The 5,631-nt window shown below is 50.1% G+C and overlaps 1 pseudogene; it reads left to right on the top strand.

Moving 5' to 3' along the window:
• The first annotated feature begins 2,872 nt into the window (after positions 1-2,872).
• LOC110127011 (NADH dehydrogenase [ubiquinone] 1 alpha subcomplex subunit 5 pseudogene) lies at positions 2,873-3,293 on the top strand (annotated as a pseudogene).
• The last annotated feature ends 2,338 nt before the right edge of the window (positions 3,294-5,631 follow it).

Below are 5,631 nucleotides of genomic sequence, written 5' to 3'. Positions count from 1 at the left end.
CCACCTCTAACCCCAGATATAATCTCCTCCTCCCACCTCAGGTGAAGCCTAACATTTTATCTCTTCTCTTGCCAAACTACTGTTGTTGGATAAATACCATGTCCTTCCCCATCAAAGGGGCTGCCCCTCTAGTCTCAAAACCACTATACCAACATCCCTGATGGTATAGTGGAAAGGAATCCGCCTGCCAGTGCAGAGGACATGGGCTCCATCCCTGGTCCAGGAAGATTCCACTTGCAGCAGGGCAACTAAGCCCATAAGCCACAACCACTAAGTCCACGTGCTGCAACCACTGAAGCCTGTGTGCCTGGAGCTCGTGCTCCACAAAAAGGGGAGCCAGCACAGCAAGAAGCCTGCACACCACAACTAGAGACAACCTGTGGGCAGCAAGGAAGACCCATGATCCAGCACAGCCAAAAAGAAAAAAGAAAAAACCCAACTGGTGCAAATCAAAGCTCTGGCTCTCAGCCTCAACACTCAGCATGCCCTCAGACGATGGGTGGGCAGACCTCAGATCTCCTTGCCCTCGACATTCTACCCCATCATCCAGACAAAATGCCTACAGAACCAGTGCTGAGAAGGAGACTCTACTTAGTACTGATAACTTTATCTCTGAGAGAGATGGGAGGAAAAATAAAAGGACCAGCATTTTGGGTGAGGGTGGTCGCTGAGCCGCATGGAGGCCCTTTGTTGTTGTTTAGTTGCTCAGTCATGTCCGACTCTTTGCAACCCCATGGACTGCAGCACGCCAGGCTTCCCTGTCCTTCACCATCTCCCGGAGCTTGCTCAAACTCATGTTCGTTAAGTCTGTGAAGCCATCCAACCATCTTATCCTCCATCATCCCCTTCTCCTCCTGTCTTCACTCTTTCCCAGAAGTTGTTCTTTATTTCCCAGCAAATGTCCACTGAGTCAGTGATGCCATCCAACCATCTTATCCTTCATCATCCCCTTCTCCTCCTGCCTTCAGTCTTTCCCAGCAAATGTTGTTACTTTGACTTTCATGTAATAAAGTCAAAGTAAGAACATTCAGCACATGTGCCACAACTACTGAAGCCTTCACACCTAGAGCCCGTGCTCCACCTCAGATGGGTGTTATCCCCCCAAGGACACTCAGCAGTTCAGCAAGGAATGGATTAAAACAATGATGGAGCCAATCATTGTTTGGTGACAACAGATATGAGGATGGGAAAGACAAGGATGAGCAGTTAAAAGATGGAGAGGCAGTAGCTTAGGGGTCCCAAACATGTGTGTGGGCTAATGGCTTAGTCGTGTCTGACTTCTTGTGACCTCATGACTGTAGCCTGCCAGACTCCTCTGTCCATGGGATTCTCCAGACAAGAATACTGGAGCAGGTTGCCATTTCCCTTTCCGGGGGGTCTTCCAGACCCAGGGATTGAACCTGGGTCTCCTGTATTGCAGGCAGATTCTTTACCATCTGAGCTATAAGGAAGCCCCAGGAGACTAAAAGGGAGACAATGTAATTGGAGGTAGAAGTACCGGACTAAGGCGTTGGAAGGTCTGGTTGCTGTGCTGTTTACTCGCTAAGTCGTGTCTGACTCTCTGTGACTCCACAGACTGTAGCCCGCCGGGCTCGTCTGTCCATGGGTTTCTCCAGGAAAGAATACTGGGGTGGGTTGCCATTTTTCCTCCTCCAGGGGATCTTTCCAACCCAGGGACTGAACCCACATCTCCTGAATCTGCAGGGAGATTCTTTACCACTGAGCCCCCTGGGAAGCCCTAGCAGGTCTGGAAATGGAGCTGTTCTTGCAAGTGACAAGGTTTGGGGCATGACAAGGTCAGTGGTTGCCAAGAACAGATTCTTGGCAGCACAAAAGTCAAGAACCTCGGGGGTAGATGGGTGCTCTACATGGATGCAGGATTCCCGAAGAAGGCAGGAAGGAGTAGAGGTGGAGACAGAGGCAGTGAGCCCTGGGGAGGATGCGGAGCACGCAGGAGGAAGGCAGGGGAGTGACCTGTGCACCAGAGAGGCGTCTGAGGAAAGGAGAGTGATGGGACAGTGGCTCGGGAGAGGAGACAGGAGCGTGGAGGAGCCCCACCCCACCTCCGGCCCTTCGGTCCAGGGAGTTCCAAAGAGAAAACAGTCCCCGTTTAAAGACTGAGAGGAAGCAGTGTCCTGGGGAGAGTCAGGCTAGCAGAGAAGACGTGGAGACCTACAGGGTTTGGCTGATGGCAGGCTGTGAGTTTCAGAGCAGGGTGGGAGTGTTTGGTTGATCAGGAAGTGCGGGTGACTGGGCCAGATTAGGGGCTGCTCGGAGTCATATGAGGTTGAGGGTCTGGGTGGTGAGGGGTGAGCTGGCTTTGGACAGTGTGAAACGTGATGGGCCCGTGTGCTCTGCCTGTTCCTTGGTCCTCTTCTCTGCTGAACTCACTCCACAGGTGCCCTAACCCAGTCCTACACTTGGAACGCTGTCTGCCAGTGAAGCCCCAATTAGAGCTTCACCCCCAGCCTCTCCATAGAGTTCCTGGTGCAACGCAGATGTTCCCGCTGGACATCTCCACTCATTTAAAAGACTCTCCCAAATGGAAGCTGTGGCACTTCCCTGGAGGTCTTCCCAGTGGTTAAGAATCTGCCTTGCAGTGCAGGGGTCCTGGGTTCAATCCCTGGTCAGGGAGCTAAGATCCCTCATGCTACAACTAAGACCCGATGCAGCCAAATATATATATATATATAAATGGAAGAGGTGAACTGACAAGTCCTCTCTTCCCCTAGTAAGTGGCACTAGCATTCACGTTGTCACTTAGAACAGAAGGCTAGAAGTCACCCTGGAAACCTCTATTTGCGTTGTCCTGCTCGGCCCAACGCATCACCAAGTGCTAAAATCACCTGCTTCAAAATCCACCTTGTGAGTCATGGCGGGCTTGCTGAAGAAGACCACTGGCCTGGTGGGATTGGCTGTTTGTGAAACTCCACGTGAGAGGCTAAAAATATTGTATACAAAAATTCTTAATGTTCTTGGACACATCCCTAAAAATGCAGCATATAGAAAGTATACAGAAAAAAAAAGAGAGAAAGAAAGTATACAGAACAGATTACAAATGAGAAGCTGAGTATGGTTAAAGCGGAACCAGGTGTTAAAAAACTAGAAGAGCGACTGCAGGGTGGCCAAATAGAAGAGGTGATTCTTCGTCTTCAGGCTGAAAACGACCTAAGTCTGGCAAGAAAAATGATCCAGTGGAAACCATGGGAGCCTTTAGTGGAAGAGCCTCCAGCCAGCCAATGGAAATGGCCAATATAAACAGCATTAACTAACTAATCTGTTGATAGGAAACTGATGTAATTAAATATTCTTTTATATGTTAAAAACAAACAAACAGAAGGAAATGGCAACCCACTCCAGTATTCTTGCCTGGAAAAGTCCATGGACAGAGGAGCCTGGCGGGCTGCAGTCCATGGGATTACATGACTGAGTGTGTGTGCATGAGGGTGGAGGGAGATGGGTTGGTAGCAGTAAAGTGATAGAACTAATAAACAAACAAACAAACAAAATCCACCTTGTCCCCAGCATCGCCTGTGGCCTTCACGCTCAGTCCTGGTCCCACACAGCATCCCCATCACCATATCTGCCCCACTACAGTCTATTCTCATGGAGCACTGACCGCACATGTTCTGAAACGTACGTCAGAGCAAGTGACTCCCTTCCTCTGGCTTCCCAAGGCCCTGGGATAGAATTCCAAATCCATGACTTCAGAATCTGGCTGCTTTCCGCCTTCACTCCACTACCCCACCCCCCCACACTCCCTCAACTCCCACACCCCAACACACCCCCATCCCACCCTGGGCTCACCCTCGGCATCGCCCTAGCTGCGCCGGCCTCCATGTTTCGCTCAGACACTGTCTGTCCCCAGCCTGGACCTGGGGACTTGCCTGGAAGACTTGTCCTCACCTTCAGGGCTCTGCTCCAAGGACGCCTTCTCCTAGAGGCCCTCCTGATCGTCCTGCCCCCAAATTGCCTCTCCCTCCACCCTCCCCCTTATTCTGCTTTGTTTCTCTTCATATGCATCAGAACATTTCATGTAAATCAATACTACGCTTATTTGTTCATTTTATGACATTCTCTCCGCTGGAATGGTTCAACTACACATTTTTCCACCGCTGTATCGCCCGCTTCGAACTGCTCCCAGCTCATAGTAGAGGCTCAGTAAGTATTTGTTGAATAAATATCTACTAACGAAGGTTATTTTATCTGATATGGGATTCAAAAGCTCATTTTGAAAACCACAGACTGGATATTGCAGTTGCATTGCATGCATTCCTGCCATAGTAATTCACATTCTCCCCCAAGGAGAATTAGGCAGAGGAGAAAGCCTATGTTTCTCAGCACAATAAAGAACCTATCCTTTTCTTATTAAGGCAGGGGCTATGCTCTGCCTTCCATGTTGTTAGCCTCCGTTGTCTCTGAAAAGAAGACACTGACCTCCACTCCTGCCAGTGGATTGCATTTCAGAGTCCAGGGGGGCTGCACATCAATGTTCAGCTGGCTGAACCCTGGTGAGGGTGAGGGAGACTCTACTTGAACTTGAAGGAGGAGGAAAGGTCATTCCTATTTGAGAAAATTAATACGGAGTGGGGATGGTAGCTTCAAGAGAGAAAGAATGTGAATGTGAAAAGGCCTCCAGGAAATAAGGAGCAAGGAAGACTTGCTCTGAAGGTTGATGTCACTGGGGAGCTGGGGCAAGTCTCTCGAGGGAGAAAGTGGCTCCAGCCAGTGATAAGATCAGTCTGGGTCAAGAGAGATCCTGAGAGAATGGATTGGAGGAGGCAGAGCAGATGCAGAGGAACCAGAGAAGCTGTTGGTGAGGGTCTAAGTGAGAGGTGATGGTGCCTTAGACCGGGTGCAGGGGTGGGTGGGGGAGATGGAGAGAGACGCATGGGTTTGACAGGACTGCGAGGAGATGCAACCAGTCCATCCTAAAGGAAATCAGTCCTGAATATTCATTGGAAGGACTGATGTTGAAGCTGAAACTCCAATACTTTGGCCACCTGATGTGAAGAACTGACTCACTGGAAAAGACCCTGATGCTGGGAAAGATTGAAGGCAGGAGAAGGGAATGACAGAAGGTGAGATGGCTGGATGGCATCACCGACTCAATGGACATGAGTTGGAGTAAACTCCGGGAGTTGGTGATGGACAGGGAGGCCTGGAGTGCTGCAGTCCATGGGGTTGCAAAGAGTTGGACACGACTGAGTGAACTGAACTGAACTAAGAGGTTACAGTTGATGGAGCTGGGCGATAAGTCAAATATAGATGAAGGAGAAGGGAGATGGAAGGAGATGCCCACAGGGAGTTCCCCTGTGGTCTAGTTCTTAGGATTCCGGGCTTTCACTGCCATGACCCAAGTTCAGTCTCTGTTCAGGGAACTGAGATCCTGCAAGTCAAGCTGGCCAAAAAACCAAAAAAAATTAGGGAGAGAGACATCCATGTTTCTGGTGGTGGTTTAGTCTCTAAGTTGTATCTGACTCTTTTCGCGACCCCACGGACTGTAGCCCACCAGGCTCCTCTGTCCATGGGCTTCTCCAGGCAAGAATACTGGAGTGGGTTGCCATTTCCTTCTCCAGGGGATCTTCCCAACCCAGGGATTGAACCCATGTCTGCTGTGTCTCCTGCATT

The sequence above is a fragment of the Odocoileus virginianus genome, chromosome 23 (genome assembly GCF_023699985.2).
Source record: "Odocoileus virginianus isolate 20LAN1187 ecotype Illinois chromosome 23, Ovbor_1.2, whole genome shotgun sequence".
In the NCBI taxonomy this organism is placed as follows: domain Eukaryota; kingdom Metazoa; phylum Chordata; class Mammalia; order Artiodactyla; family Cervidae; genus Odocoileus; species Odocoileus virginianus.
The sequence above is the reverse complement of the archived record's forward strand: the minus strand, read 5'-3'. Positions and strand labels throughout refer to the sequence as shown.